Raw genomic sequence first — 17,476 nt, 5'->3', positions numbered from 1 at the left:
AGCATGATATTGCCCGAACAAAAGGGGTCTAACTGCACAATGTTGCCCTGAGGCAACGAACCAAAAAACACAGGTTTAGTATATAAATGAAACCAAAATAAGTATTTAAACAATCAAACATACTTCTTTGCATACTCATGCATATATTTTCTTATATAAAGTGATTTCAATTTAAACATGTTAAAAAGTGATTTTATCTTACCAATTGGTGGCACTGTGACCCATGCGGCTTTGCTTCCTGAAAGGACTGCTCCACCACCAGACAAAAAGCCACACTCACTTCAGCCCCTCATTTCATTGGACACAGACATGTCAGGGGATATTATATATATATATATATATATATATTTTTTTAAATTAAAGAGGCGGTGTGAGGTCCAAAAAGGTAGTTTTGGATTAAGCTAAAGTGTACTGTTAGCTAGCTAGCTAGCTAGTTAGCTGGCTGGCTCCCTAGCTGACGTTATTATTCGTATCCCAGAGCCATTTGCTTTTCTAGTTAGAGCCTAATGTTAGCTAGGTAACATTGAACATGGTTGGTTAACTCCCAGCACTGTGACATTGTTGGCACTGTGTTCATTGTTGTTTAACTAGCTAACGTTAGCTGGCTGACTCGTTAGCTAACGTTACGTGATGTGTGTACAACACCCGTTGAATATGGCGTGTCAGTAAACGTCTGCAAAAAAGCGTAATGAAGTTGTTGCCAGCAGAGCTGGTTAGGCTGTTTTCATGTTATCCAGAGGTAAACAAATCATCGGCCAGAGTGTCAAGTGTGCGCTCCGAGAGCAAAACGAGATGGGTGGGGCTAAAGCTTAAGAGAGTGTGAACGATGGTGAATGGGTGTAGGCCAAGAAGAGCTCTTCACTTGATACCAAAACATTCAAAGGTCATTTTCTCAAAAGTGAGTTTACAAATTGATCAACTTTCAAAGCAGAATTACTTTTCCATTGTTCCTCAAATGCAGTGTGTGATATACCATTTTGTAGCTCTGAGTCTCTACTTTTATCCAATGTAAAAAACACAATTTCAAATTTTGCTACAGAAGACCGAATCCAGGTGGTACAGTATATGTACGTACTGATACATGAATCTCTGTATCCTGTACTGAAAGCAGGTTATACAGTATAACATGATCGGTAGGTCCTCCATACTAAATACTGTGCAGTTCTCAAAATGGATTATTTTAAATCCCTCTAAAAACCCAGCAGTCTCTCTCGATCCCCCCCTCTATTTCTTTCTCTTTGTCTGTCTGTCTCTCCCGCTTCTCTCCATTACTAACCAATCCTGACTGCCCTATACGTTATATGTCTACAGGTCTGAGAGGAACAGAGGGACACTTCAGACAAACAAGGGTCATTTGTCAAACGAAAGACCGTAAAGTCTAAAAGCCCCAGGTATTAAAGACAGAACAACCGCCAAGCGAGGGAAGGAAGGAAGGACTGAATTATCTGCTATGCGATCACCACAGCACTAGAGAAATGCTCAGCCTGCAGCTATACAGATAGTGCGTCCAAAATGGCACCCTATTCCCTATATTGTGCACTACTTTGGACAGGGCTCTGGTCAAAAGTAGTACACTATGTAGGGAATAGGGTGCTATTTGGGACGCATGCTCTGTATAGCTGCAGGCTGAGCATTTCTCGAGTGCTTTCTCCACCCCCATTGAGGATTGTACAGCCCTGGCCTGGCTACCCTGTGGGATCGTCTGAGACCAGCCACCAGGACAGCTGATGAAACTGTGGGTTTGCACAACCAAAGAATTTCTGCACAAACTGTCAGAAACCATGTCAGGGAAGCTCATCTGCTTGGCCGAAAAATTACTGAGGATAAAATCGAACGATATTGCCACTCCTATTTGCTATAACTTCAATTTAAGCCTACTAGAAAGTGTGTGCCGTCAGGCCTGGAGGGTAGCAAAAGTCATTCCGCTACCTAAGAATAGTAAAGCCCCCTTTATTGGCTCAAATAGCCGACCAATCAGCCTGTTACCAACCCTTAGGAAAGTTTTGGGAAAAATTGTGTTTGACCAGGTAATGCTGTTTTACAGTAAACAACTTGATCACAGACTTTCAGCACGCTTATAGGGAAGGACCTTAAACAAGCACGTCACTTACACAAATGACGGATGATTGGCTGAGTGAAATTTGTGAGGAAAAGATTGTGGGGGCTGTTTTGTTAGACTTCAGTGCGGCTTTTGACATTATTGATCATAGTCTGCTGATAGGTGTTAAAACTTAGGTGTTATGGCTTTACACCCCCTGCTATATTGTGGATAAAGAGTTACCTGTCTAACAGAACAGAGGGTGTTCTTTAATGGAAGCCTCTCCAACATAATCCAGGTAGAATTAGGAATTCCTTAGGGCAGCTGCCAAGGCCCCTTACTTTTCTAATCTTTACTAATGAAATGCCACTGGCCTTGAGTAAAGCCAGTTTGTCTATGTATGCAGATGACTCAACACTATACACGTCAGCTACTACAGCCAGTGAAATCACTGCAACACCTAAAAGAGATGCAGTTAGTTTCAGAATGGGTGGCAAGGAATAAGTTAGTCCTAAATATTTCAAAATCTAAAAGCATTGTATTTGGAATAAATCATTCACTAAACCCTAAACCTCAACTAAATCTTGTAATGAATAATGTGGAAATTGAACAGGTTGAGGTGACTAAACTGCTTGGAGTAACCCTGGACTGTAAACTGTCATGGTCAAAACATATTGATACAACAGTAGCTCAGATGGGGAGAGGACTGTCCATAATAAAGCGCTGCTCTGCCTTCTTGACAGCACTATCAACAACGTAGGTCCTACAGGCTCTAGTTTTGTCGCACCTGGACTACTGTTCAGCCATGTGGTCAGGTGCCACAAAGGACTTAGGAAAATTGCAATTGGCTCAGAACAGGGCAGCACGGCTGGCCCTTGGATATACACAGAGAGCTGACAATAATATGCATGCCAATCTCTCTTGGCTCAAAGTGGAGGAGAGATTGTCTCAATCACAACTTGTATTTGAAAGGTATTGACATGGTGAATGCACCGAGCTGTCTGTTTGAACTACTGGCACACAGCTCGGACACCCATGCATACCCCACAAGACATGCCACCAGACGTTTCCTCACAGTCCCCAAGTCGAGAACAGACTATGGGAGGCGTGCAGTACTACATAGACCCATGACTACACGGAACTCTATTCCACATCAAGTAACTCATGCAAGCAGTAAAATTAGATGTAAAAAACAGATAAAAATACACTTTATGGAACAGCGGGGACTGTGAAGAGACACACACATGCACGTGCATACACACACACACACGATAACATATGCACTATACACACACACACACATACATACACATTGATTTTGTGTTGTAGATATGTGGTAGTAGACTAGTGGCCTGAGGGCACACACTTAATATTTTAATGTTAAAAAACATTTATAACTGTGTTAATTTTGCTGGACCCCAGGAAGTGTAGCTGCTGTCTTGGCAATACAAATATAAATCTGTGTGCTCGTCGTCCTCACCCGGGTCTTGACCTGACTGCGGTTCGGCGTCGTTCCAATTTTTGACAATTGCTTACACATGATTTCTGAAACTATGTCTTTTTCTCTAGACTCTACACACAAAACCCCAAAACATCACACATCTCTTGCAAAACCAAACACTTCATTCAAAACTATTTTAACTCTTGTCAAAATGGTGTTTTTGCATCAAAATTCTACACACAAACCATCAAATGATTAGCTCTTATACACGCCAACTACACACGGATGTGACAAATGTAAAACACTACTATCTTGTGTCTTTTGCATGTTCAGTGTGCAGTGGAGTCCACGGCAGTTTGTCATAGCACTCACACGTGCACAAATATATACAGTATGTATGCATATTCAGTATATATTTACACTATAAACAGAAATGTAAGGGTGGAAAAATCAAATGTATTTCTTTCTCAAAACGTATTTTCATCCAGTTTTCAGGATGAACAGTAACAGACGAAACAAATACAGTAGAAGATAAAAAAATAGGCTTGTCCTTGTCCTCCTCCTTGTCCTCGTCCCCCTCTAACTCTCACTGCTCTTCCTCTAACTCTCTCTCTTCAAAATTGGCCTCCATTGTTGTCCAAACCAAGAAAGCCAACCTGAAGCCTATTTATAGTGCTCAAGCTCTGATATATAAGTGAAGAAATTAGCTATATGTGTTTTCACACGTCAGCACTGGGTGTAGGTAATCAGTAAATGAGTGAGGCATTTGGAATGGCAGTGTTTTCCAAACGAAACACAAGACCTGTTCGTTTTGAATGATGTGTCTAAAGTAGAGAACTGTGTTTAGTGTTTTGCAAAAAGTGTGTTTTACAATTACAAACTGAGTGTAAAGCAGATAATATGCTTGCTGTTTTGCAGACCTGGTCTGAAAATGAGGTACATGAGTTAATGGTTTCACTGAGTGTGCCTCAAGTACCACTTTTAGTGTGTAAGCGATTGTAAAAAAACTGTAAATGATTTCAGTTGGCAAATGCTCATCTTCGATGGCCACTGGCACGCTGGCGAAGTGTGCTCTTCATGGATGAATCTCGCTTCCAACTGTACCAGCTAGATGGCATTGTGTGGGCGAGTGGTTTGCCGATGTAAACGTTGGGGCCGTGCATTATCATGCTGAAACACGAAGATGATAAAATGCAATTGTGTTCATTGTCCATAGTTTATGCCTGCCCATACCATAACCCCGCCTCCACCATGGGGCACTCTGACGAGATCCTGAGGCCCGTTGTCGTGCCATTCATCTGCCGCCATCCCTTCACATTTCAGCATGATAATGCACAGCCCCATGTCGCAAGGATCTGTACAAAATTCCTGGAAGCTGAAAATGTTCCAGTTCTTCCATGGCCTGCACACCTCACCAGACATGTCACTCATTGAGCATGTTAGGGACAACAACCCTACCTTTTTTTAAAAAGGTATCTGTGACCAACAGATGCATATCTGTAATACCTGTCATGTGAAATTCATAGATTAGAGCCTGATTTCCTGGTGTGAATGTTTTAAAAATAAAAACCTGTTGAAAATTGGGATGATTGTCTCTTTTTCCGTCTTTCTATCTGTTAAACGTGTGAAGACCTTGAGGTTTTCCTGAGGGTGGTAAATCATTGAACGTTTACAGCCTGAAGCTACAGAATAAGTAATTTTTGAATATAAAGCCAAAGTAAGATTCATGTCCTACTGGCTGAGTTACAACCTTAGCATTTCCTGAAGCCTTTCTGGCAGAGGAAGGCCCTTTTGAGTGACTTAATACATGTAGTCATTTATCGCATGGAATGTATGGCTCAAGTTGTCACGCAGACACTCACATGCATGTGCGCACACACCTAGTAATTTATCAACATCATACACGAAGTTGTCACATTGCATGTAGTACAAACTGGGTTTCTGAAAGTCACCCTGACCCATCAACCAAGTCCTAACTTGTCAACACACACACAGACACACACAGTCTTGTACAGCTAACCTTGTGGGGACATACAATTCAGTCCCATTCAAAATCCTATTTTCCCTAACCCCTAACCCTAAACCTAACCCTAATCCTAACCCGTACTCTTACCCTAACCCTAACCCTAACCCTAACCCTAACCCAAAAACCTAAACTTTATCCTAACCCTAGCTCCTAACCCTAACCCTACAACTAACCCTAGCTCCTAACCTTAATATTTAACTTAATTCTAACCTTAACCCTAAACCCCCTAGAAATAGCATTTGACCTTGTGGGGACTAACAAAATGTCCCCAGCTGGTCAACTTTTTGTTCGTTTACTATTCTTGTAGGGACTTCTGGTCCCCACAAGAATAGTTAAACACGTCCACACACACACACACACACACTTGCCGTTTTTAGCTTTCTAGTGACGTTCGGTACATCCACTCTAAAAAATGCTGGGTTGTTTGGATGACCCAATTCCTGGATTGCAGGCATTGGGTCACTTAGTTGGTTTGTTTTCTTTAAAAAAGCAAGGTTGGGTTGTTGAGGCTGGGTTATGGATGCTGGGTTACTGAGATATGACCCAGCAGGTCAGATCAGAAGATTGGAGGTGTGGCTTAGTAGGGGCGTGTTTTTCTGATAATTCTTATTGGCTCCCCTTGAGAGTAAATGTCATTCCAGTTAACTTGTTAAGGTTGAACACTGACATATGTAGCTTTCCTGAGGCTTACACAAGTGTATGAGTTTAAGATCCAATGCAAATACAAATGTTGGGCTAGTTATCGCTGATACAATATGCAAATAATATTTTTAATATTATATTAAAATTTTGTAATGTTATAAAATATTCAAGGAAAATGTCCATTTGCGGTGTACAAAGTTAAAGGTCCTGAACAGTCAATCTGAAAAGGAGTTTTTCTCGTGGCTAACTACCAGGAAGTTTGAAAAGACAGACTGAGTGGGCGGGGAGCTTTTATTCATGAGCTCACATTGACTGACAGCCCTTTGAAATATGCCAATTAATGTGGATGCAGTGTTGCAGTAACAAAGCAACTCAAACATTGAAATTGCATCAGTTATATCTTTTTTTATATCTCCCATTTGGATTGTGGTTCACAGCAGCACTGAAGAATGTGTTGACTTAACAACTGCGTCGGAGTTTCTGTTCTATGTTGGCTGAAGACCTAGCTAGCCAGTAACCAGCTAACAGACACAGATGAAAGGGGAAACGTTATTATATTTGCTGACATGAGTAGAGGAGCTATGTATCGAGCTACATAAACCATGCCCCTCTGCAAACATGCCTTTTCCGATGTTAGTTACAAGGTGGTACTTATTGACATTAGGTAAGAGAATATCATGTTACCATGGGGTGTATTAAAATTAAGGTTAAGGTGATGTCACCTTGTCCCATTATCAATGAATCTAATTGTTTGACCAGGGGGAGGGGAACAGTAACTTTATGATCAAACTTTACCAGCGTAAAAGCAACAGTCATTTTTCATACTTTGATAGATCATCTAATTTCATGAAAAACATGATTGACTGAACAGGAATGACATTTACTCTCACGGGTAGCCAAAAATAACTAGCCCATAATAAGCCAAGCCTCCTGAAAATAACCGAAGGATTCCATAAAAAAAAAAAACCAGCTGCTGGGTCAACTCGGCATGAAATCCAACTAATGGTTAAATTAACCCACGTTGGGTTATTCAAGCAACCCAACTGCCTGGGTCAAAATAACCCAGTGTGTGTTCTGTCCAATATTTACCCAGCACTGGGCTACTAAAAAACACTAATTATTTTGTTTTAGTGTGGTACCATAACCAGTGTAACATAGCCAGAGCACTTGCAATTCTTAAAACCCTTTCCTGCAGTCAAATGACCCAGTGGCCTATTGGGTGAAATGTTAATATTTTTCATAATGAATAAAAACACAGAAAATGTGGTGTTTCTATGTCAAACAGTTTTGATTTATTTCAGTCTTCTGTGATTTTTATCAAGTGTAATATCGCAACGCAAACTCAAAATTGAATACATTTCAACTATATCTGACATGGTACAGGTGTCCTTTTTTTTCAGCCCATAACCATGTGTGTGAGATATATATTATTTTGTTTCAAAGTAGATTTAAGACTACCAAGAAACACTGTGACCCTGATTTAGCCCACTACAGTAGAAGGTTAAAGAGAGAGTTCACTCAAATTACAAAATTATATTGTTTCCTTAACCTGTAACCAGTCTATGGACAAGGTGTGACTGCAATCCACTAATGTGTTATTGTGTAATTTTGGTGAACTATCCCTTTAACACAAGCAATCTTCTATTCAGATCCCACTTCGTCATCTCTGAGTGAGGGAGCACACACGCACACTCAAACTCACACTCACCACTTTCGTCATCTCCGAACAGCAGGAGTTGATGAGCGTCTAGAAACACTTGAACCGTGTGACACTCCACTCTGCCACTCTTGTGAGAAACGTCCCGACCGACAGCTTGACAGAATCACTCTAAAAATGTATGGATCAAGGATAGCTGTTCTTAAAACTCCTATGGGTTTTACACGCATCACTGCCCACAACACATGCCTGCATAAACATAGAATGGGCCAAATGGCATCCTATTTCCTATTTAGTGCACTAAATTTGACCAGGGTGCATAGGGCTCTATGCTGGGGAATGGGGTGCCATTTTGGATGAAAGCACTGCACACAGTGAAGGGAAATTATTTAAAGCAAGACACTCACCCAAAGGTTCCCAATCAGGGTTGGCACTAGCTGTTTTTTTGGTACCCTGCTATGTGAAATCATGTGTGGCACGCATGCACACATTAGTGTGACCCAAATGGCACCATATTGGCACCATATTCCCCATTTAGTGGACAACTTTTGACCTGAACCCTCCACTATATAGGGGATAGGGAGCCATTTGGGACACAACCAGTACCTCTGTTATACCACCAGGAGCATCAGACAGAAATAGCAATTATTTCTAGCCACCCTTGAGAGCCAAACCCCCTTGAGAGCCAATCATATTCAAATTCACCCATCATGTACACTTCATAAAAATGAGAAAGGTAGCCCGAGTGAGAATGCAGTCCGTCTGTTTGTGAGATATGAGGTTTGAGACCATTGAGGAACTCGATCACTCTCTCCGCCTCTTTTCCCAACATCCCAACTCTGAGGGGAAATCATTCCGTTCCACTGAAGAAGCCCAAACTTCCTCCCTGCCTGCACTGGGTTATGTTGTCAGATTTGTCAAAATAAACTTTCGACTCACCAGTCCCCAGACATAATTTGAAACTTTTTTTAAATATATTTTTTATATAAACGCTTTTTGTCTATGATTCCATTTCAAAGAATGAACACAAGTTGCTCTTTCTTCTGTCTGAAGATGGGACATTGTGTGGCTGTTCTGGGCGGAAGACTCCATAAGGGGGCGATGAAGAGAAAAGAAGAATCTGAGACTTGAGAAAAGAAATGAGAAGTTGGACTTTTGCAAATTTGATTCCCTCATTTTAAGAACAGGTGACTCCAGGTGAAAGCTATAATCCCTTATTGATCTAATTTTTTTCAATCCAATTCAATCAGTGTAGATGAAGGGGAGGAGACAGGTTACAGAAGGATTTTTAAACCTTGAGACAATTGAGACATGGATTGTGTGTGTGTACCATTCAGAGGGTGAATGGACAAGACAAAAGACTGAAGTGCACTCTCGAACCTAAAGTGCTATCTAGAACCTAAAACCGTTAAACATGCACCAACCAATAATTAATTCAATTAACTGCAACTCTTCCAGCTATGGACTTTTTTCACAACTGCCACCAAAACATTCACAACAAAGATGAATAAATAAATGTGTAAAAAAATATAAAGGATATTTAAAGCTGAAATCCTCAACTTCTTTGGGGTAGGGGGCAGTATTTTCACGTCCGGATGAAAAGCATGCCCAGAGTAAACGGCCTGCTACAAAACCATAAAAGCTAGAATATGCATATTATTAGTAGATTTGGATAGAAAACACTCTGAAGTTTCTAAAACTGTTTGAATGATGTCTGTGAGTATAACAGAACTCATATGGCAGGCAAAAACCTGAGAAAAAATCCAACCAGGAAGTGGGAAATCTGAGGTTGGTCGATATTCAACTCAGCTCCTATTGAAGATACAGTGGGATATTGGTAATGTTGCACATCCTAAGGCTTCCACTAGAAGTCAACAGTCTTTAGAACCTTGTCCGATGCTTCTACTGTGAGGTGGGGGCGAATGAGTCAGAGGTCTGCCAGCAGCCACGAGCTGACCATGCGCGTTCACATGAGAGTTAGCTCCCGTTCCATTTGCTTTTCCGAAGACAAAGGAATTCTCCGGTTGGAACATTATTGAAGAATTATGTTAAAAACAACCTAAAGATTGATTCAATACTTCGATTGTCATGTTTTTACGGACTGTAATATAACTTTTTTTACTTTTCGTCCTTACTTTCCGCTGGACTTGCCCGCGCGTCGTGAGTTTGGAAAGTGTACTGAACGCTAGAACAACAAGGAGGAATTTGGACATAAATGATGGACATTATCGAACAAAACAAACATTTATTGTGGAACTGGGATTCCTGGGAGTGCATTCTGATGAAGATCATCAAAGATAAGTGAATGTTTATAATGTTTTTTCTGACTTCTGTTGACTGCACAATATGGCGGATATATTTTTGTCTTGATTGGGCTCTGAGCGCCGACCTCAGATTATTGCATGGTTTGCTTTTTCTGTAAAGCTTTTTTGAAATCTGACACAGCGGTTGCATTAAGGAGAAGTGCAACTAAAATTCCATGCATAACACTTGTATTTTCATCAACATTTATAATGAGTATTTCTGTAAATTGATGTGGCTCTCTGCAAAATCACCAGATGTTTTGGAACTTCTGAATGTAACGCGCCAATGTAAACTCAGATTTCTGGATATAAATATTAACTTTACCGAACAAAACATACATGTATTGTGTAACATGAAGTCCTATGAGTGTCATCTGATGAAGATCATCAAAGGTTAGTGATGAATTTTATCTCTATTTCTGCTTTTTGTGACTCCTCTCTTTGGCTGGAAAAATGGCTGTGTTATTCTATGAATAGGCACTCACCTAACATAATCGTTTGGTTTACTTTCGTTGTAAAGCCTTTTTGAAATCGGACACTGTGGCTGGATTTACAACAAGTGTATCTTTAAAATGGTGTAAAATACATGTATGTTTGAGGAATTCTAATTATGGGATTTCTGTTGTTTTGAATTTGGCGCCCTGCACTTTCACTGGCTGTTGTCATATAATCCCGTTAACGGGATTGCAGCCATAAGAAGTTTAAGTGACTCAGTCTGTATAAGTGACAGCCAATGTTAAAATAATACCTTCAAGTCATATGGCCAAGGTATGTCTCCATGGCTTTGATGCAGAATGAAATATGGTCGTTTACTGACATCTAGTGGTGGTGATACACAACTGCAGGTAATTTGGGTCAATATTCTGCAGGATTCAGTGCTGTTTAATTTTTTCCGTGGTGCATGCAGTTATTTTAAATCAACAAAATGGTAGTAACTTAAATTCTGGTTATTAAATGGTATTATATCATAGGACATATCATATGCGTCATATACACTCCACAGAGCTAGGACCCTCAAGTGATACAGTTTTGTCAGGGAGGAGTGTGGAAGTGGAGGAAGAGGTGAAAGACAGTGTCGGTAGTATCAATGCAGGTGATGAGGATGGAGAAAATGAGAGAAGGTGCACAGAAAGAGACAGACAAAGTGAGTATTTTGAAAAACAAGCTGATCAGTGACTTTGCTAGCAAGAACGCTCGGTGCTGGGCTCTTGGTGAGTAAGGTTGAGCAAGGGCTAGTGATAACTGTTAAATGGCATGGCTATGGATATTGGATCACTGCACACATGATGCCCACAGGCTGAGAACAAGACTGAGAGCAGACTGAGGACAAGATATATCATATTTTTCCGGCATTGTCTTTTGATGAACGAAAACATGTTATATCATAGTAGCTAAAAATTTACCAGAAATTACTACTCTGCTTTGCTCTTTGCAATTTTGTTTTTTGTTCTTCCTCCTCCTTGTACCCCTATTTTTACAGTACTGTACCCTGCATCTCACAAACTTGTCCTTTGTCTCTGTGATACTGTAATTCTTGTTCTTTGTTGATATGAACCTGCAACCAGTCAAAATCTATTGAGCAGTCAGTACTGTTACTAAATGGAAAGCACAATGTCCAGGGCCATACAATTTGTCCATTGTACAGTATACAGCCTACAATGCACTGTACTACAGTATACAATACTAAAAGGGACAAAAATCAAAGGAGTCTTTGGGCTGGGTCAGGCCAGAGCACTTCGTCGACATCACAAGCAATATTGTCCCTCCTGAGGCAACGGGGGAAGAAGCCTCGTGTGCCGTATCCAGCCCTGACATGATTCCTCACCTATATCACCACAGGCTAAATCCATGGCTTGCAGCAGATTTACTCTGGTGTAGGGTTGTCTATCATACACTTTCCATCTCCAAGAGGAGAAAAACTCCTCAATCGGATTCAGGAAAGGCGAGTATGGAGGGAGGTACAAGTTCATAAACTGCCCATTGATGTTAAACCATTCCCTTACCTGAGCAGCTTGGTGGAAACTGACATTGTCCCACACTATCACATAGGTGGGAATGGGATTCTCATTTAGCTCTTGACCCTGCTGCTCTTGAACCTGCTGCTCAAATAAAATATCTCTTAGATTGGCAATAAATCTTAGAAGGTGCTGGGTGTTATATGGCCCGAGTGTAACATGGTGATGTAGAACACCATGGTTGCTGATAGCAGCACAGATTGTGACATTGCCACCTCGTTGACCGGGGACTTCAACAATGGCCCACTGTCCAATCATGTTTCGGCCTCTCCTTCTCCTCTTTGTTAGATTGAAGCCTGCTTCATCGACAAAGATGAACTCATGGGGTCTGTCCAAGGATTCCAAGTCAAATATTGTCTGTGTAGAAATACAATATACTGTATGTAGGATTTTGTAAGTCGTACAGAGACAGTGCTATAGAGTACAATTAGGCTTCTGATTCACATACATTGTATGTACTGAAGAGTAATGTCATTCACATAGTATGTGTTAGTACTGTAGACAATCTGGATTACAGTCAATGTTTCTGAATGTACACTTACTTGCACATACTGAGCTTGCAGTTCTTTCACCCTTGGTGAGTTGCGCTCAAAAGGTACTCTGTATACTTGTTTCATTCGCATCCTGTTACGATGGAGGACACGGTCAATTGTGAAAATGCTCACACTGTCGATTCCCTGGAAGTGTGTGTTGTCTTGTATCACTCGTTCCTGGATTTCTCTGAGTCGTATTGCATTATCTTGAAGGACCATGCTAACTATAACGGCCTCTTGCTCCCGAGTGAATATAGCTCTCCTTCCACCTGCATGTGGCAGCCCTGCAATTCTACAAAAAGTAGTTGTGCAGTTACAAAACATATTCATGCAGTACAATACATACAGTGATTAACTTCACAAATGTCTATTGAAACAGCTGCATATAGTGTAGTACAGTAAATTTGCAATTACAAAAATACAGTAGTATAATGTACCTGTTCTCTTCTCTGAATGTCCTTACTATGGTGGACACAGAAAATCGGCTCAAATTGGGTTGCACTCTAAGTCCTGCTTCCCTCATTGTCAGTCCATGGACAAGAACATGGTCTATAACTGTTGCTCGAATTTCATCAGATATTTCCACTCTTTGTCTACCTCTTCCTCTTTCTTGCCCTCCTCCTCCTCGTCGCCAACGTCGCATACGCACTCGTCCTCGTCCTCTCACATTGTTTCTTCTATCCATTCTCAGACTTTTTCCTTCCCACCTTCAACAACCTGTTTGCTCTCTGAACTGGCTTATATTGGTTGTGTCGCATCATTTGAAACAGGTTAAATCAGTTTTGAGTGGTTGTGTTCTATCAATGACATGTGTTCTCTATTTGTATTTGATTGTTGCCACTTGTGTTTACCAGTATGGATTACATGTGCATTAGAGTGCAGAATGTGTTTTGAGAATGAGAATGTGTTTAGAGTTTTGCTAAAACGTCTAAGTGAGATCTGCAAATTGTGTTTTACCATGTGAAATGGTTTAAGGTATTGACAACAGACTACATAATTAGCTAAATGAGTCCAGGCAACTGAGAAATTTGTTCAGCCAATGGGTTTTAGTGTTTTAGCAATTGAGAAAAACTGTAATATTTCAGAGGGAGACACTTTTGTAAAACAAAAATCACTGGGCTAGCCGCAATATCCATCAGAGTACATGCTATTTAAGATATTATTAACATGGACCATCAAGCTATTTGATTATCTGATTCTCTATTTTTGGACACTTGGGGGTATCAGAAACAAACATGTAAAATCATTTGATGAATATTTAGAATCTGACCTTATAAGCATTATCTCAATAAAAGTTATAGCACAAGATATGTGAAATCAGCTAAGAAACAGAACAGAAACAGACATATATACGTGTTCCTGAGAGTCTTTGCTATTACGGATGGGGTAAAGAAGCGTTTTTTCTAAATGCGACAGAAGCACTAGAAATCGTTTGTCCCAGCCACTTAAAAGGTTACTCACATAACCACAGTTCTATGAACTAAGTGGTTATTCAACTGACTGGGAAAAACACATTCTTTCAGATTATTGCTGCGAGCTGCCAATTAAGTCACTGAGATGCATTGATCTCGCGAGCCTGGCCTAGGTGGTAGTTGTGACGGCCCAGGTGCTAGTTGTGAAAGCCCAGGTGGAAGTTGTGACAACCCAGATGGTAGTTGTGACAGCCAAGGTGACGGCCTAGGTGGTAGTTGTGATAGCCCAGGTGGTAGTTGTGACGGCTCAGGCCCAGGAGGAAGTTGTGACAGTCAAGGGGACGGTCTAGGGCAGTGGTCGTCAACCAAGGTATTCCTAGTCGATCACCAAATATCTCTGTAGAAAAGCCAACGAACGATAAAGGCTTGCGCTCATTTTTTAAAATCATGTGGAGCTGTTGCTGTTAGGTGCACTTTATTCAAAAGTCCTGCGCACCGGGTCAGCAAAGTGCTCCCATGAGGCAATCTCCGCCTACCCGGCGGACCAGCAAATCTGTGACTAAATTGAGTGCACCAACTGCGCTGCCCAATCGGATAGCTCAAATCACCGTGGCTACAGAGCTTCCATGACCCTGGCCACAACCAAGTTTAATAAGCTACTAGCCTTCGTAAGATTTAATCACTTTTAAAGCCATGACCACAGAGAGACCGTCAACGAATACACCAAAGAGCTGCTGTTTTTATGAGTGAGATCATGTTTAAGTTTATATTCAGCACTGTCACTGTTTTTATTCAACACTATTACAAAACGCGCTTCTCCATACTTCCGCTCGGGCTGCAGCTGCAATGAATCGTAAAACTGACTATCCTACTGATCCTTGACTTCGGAGATGTCATTTACAAATTAGCCTCCAACACTCTACTCAGCAAATTGGATCTAGTCTATCACCGTGCCATCCATTTTGTCACCAAAGCCCCATATACTACCCACCACTGCAACCTGTATACTCTCGTTGGCTTGTCCTTGCTATATATTTGTTGCCAAACCCACTGGCTCCAGGTCATCTATAAGTCTTTGCTAGGTATAGCTCCGCCTTATCTCAGCTCACTGGTCATCATAGCAACACCCACCCGTAGCACATGCTCCAGCAGGTATATTTCACTGGTCATCCCCAAAAACAACACCTCCGTTGGCCGCCTTTCCTTCCAGTTCTATGCTGCCAATGACTGGAACGAATTGCAAGAATCACTGAAGTTGGTAGACTTATATCCCCCATCTCCCTCCCTCATGACTGGAACGGAGCCAATGGAATGGCATCAAACACATGAAAAACCTGTGTTTGATATATTTTATACCATTCAAACTTTTCCACTCCAGCAATTACCACAAGCCCATTCTCCCCAATTAAGGTGCCACCAACTTCCTGTGACATACAGTATGTTTAGGATCATTGTCCTGCTGAAAAGTGAACCTCTTGCCGACTGAAGCAGGTTTTCCTCTAAGATTTCCCTATAATTGGCTCATCCATCTTGCACTCAATCCTGGCAAGTTTCTCAGTTCCTGCCGATGAAAAGCATCACCATAAGATGATGCTGCCACCACCATGTTTCACCATGATGAGCAGTGTCGGCTTTGCACCACCCCATATTGTTTTGCATTCAGGCCCAAAAATTCTATTTTGGTCTCATCAGACCAGATAACCTTTTGCCACATCTTTGCTGTGTATCCCACATGCCTTTTGGCAAAATCAAAACCGGATTTAATATGTTTTTTCCCCAGCATAGACTTTCTCCTCATCACACTCAAAGCTGGGCTTTATGGAGCTCCTAGGCCCATGGACGGTTTCTCCCATCTAGGCAGTGGAACTCTGTAGCTCCTTCAGAGTTACCATTGGCCTCTTGGTGACTTCTCTGACCAATGCCCTCCTTGCCCGGCCACTTAGTTCCGGTGGTCGGCCTTCTCTAGGCAGAGTCTTCGTGATGTTGTTTGTTTGGATATGCTCTCTAACAAACTCTTGTGCTTTCTTCTTCTTCTTCTTTTGTGGGGTTTTAGGGCCTACAACATCCTGAAAAGTTTAATTGCTGCCCACATTTCCAATAAGGAAATGTGTAAAACTAAAACTAACGCCCGCTAACGTCCGAAAACAACATACAAAACAAAAAAGTATCCTCAATAAATCAACTTTACTCAGAGCCCTACATATATCCGGGGACCTGAGAGGACGCCACTGCTCCCCCCGGTACTTCATGCAGCCCTTATCCCATTATGTTCCTCACTCCCAAGAATCGTTCAACAACAAAGATAGTAATCCTTCCTGAGCTCTGATCCACTCCTGTAGTGCAGTTTATCACTGTAGCAATAAATGCCATAAAAGTCAAATGGCACTCACAGCGCTGGACTGCGATGTTTCCATGGCAGCCGAAACCACTGCTGTTTTCTTTTTTTGCTACTTTAGCATAAGAGACACACTGAACAGCTCTTATCCTAGCAATCACTGCTTTTGTACCCTCCAAAAGTCTTTGAAGTGTCTGTGCTATGTCTAGGAGATACAAGAAAGCTCAGGAAATATAAACGTTTTTTGGACATGTATTTAACTCCTTTTTTTTGTTGGAACAAAACTACCTCCATAATTCAATAAATTTTTTTAACCAGTACCGAGTTACCTACAGATGAGTCCAGTAACTATTGTGCAAAACTGAGAACACCATAGTGTTCGTGAGAGTCTCCTCTTTCCATAGAGTGCTCATATTAGTTAGCAGACAAAACTGTTCAGACGTTTTCGTGAGAAACCGATTTTCGGGATGTCTCCTGATCTAACAAACAGGCTGTAGCTCTGCCACTTTCCACCGCAGATGAAGATACGGAAGGCTGACATACAGTAGGCGGATGTGGTGGATTGAGACGCAGCCCATGCAAAAAAAACTGCAGATATCTCTAGCTTAAACTGACAGATTTTGATGGGGATATTTGTTATTATGTTAATCTTGTGACAGAAAATGCACAAATGGACTCCGTTCAACCAACTATGTGACGTCTGAAGGCAATTGAGCCTTGTTCGCATTGGCAGTTTGAAGTGACTCAAACCTTATTTTTTGGCATATCCAATTCAAATCTGTTCTTTTTCCTGCAGTGTGAACAACCAAAAAGCACATGGAATCTGATATTTCAAGCCACATTTCAAACCACCTTCGTAGGTGAAAGATTTGTCGACATGGAATATTTTGTGTAGATCAGTAACAAAAAAAATATCTAAAATAAGTCAGTTTGTATGTCAAGAAAATGTGGAAAAGTGAATAACATCACCATTTTATACTAAGTGGAGCCATTTCCTTTATGGAAGAATTCAATGCATTAAGTTGTTAAAAATTGTAGCAGTGCAGAGCCTTTAATCTGCAAGTAATCATCACC

Source organism: Salvelinus alpinus, chromosome 10 (assembly GCF_045679555.1).
Source record: "Salvelinus alpinus chromosome 10, SLU_Salpinus.1, whole genome shotgun sequence".
Lineage (NCBI taxonomy): Eukaryota > Metazoa > Chordata > Actinopteri > Salmoniformes > Salmonidae > Salvelinus > Salvelinus alpinus.
Note: the sequence above shows the minus strand (reverse complement) of the source record.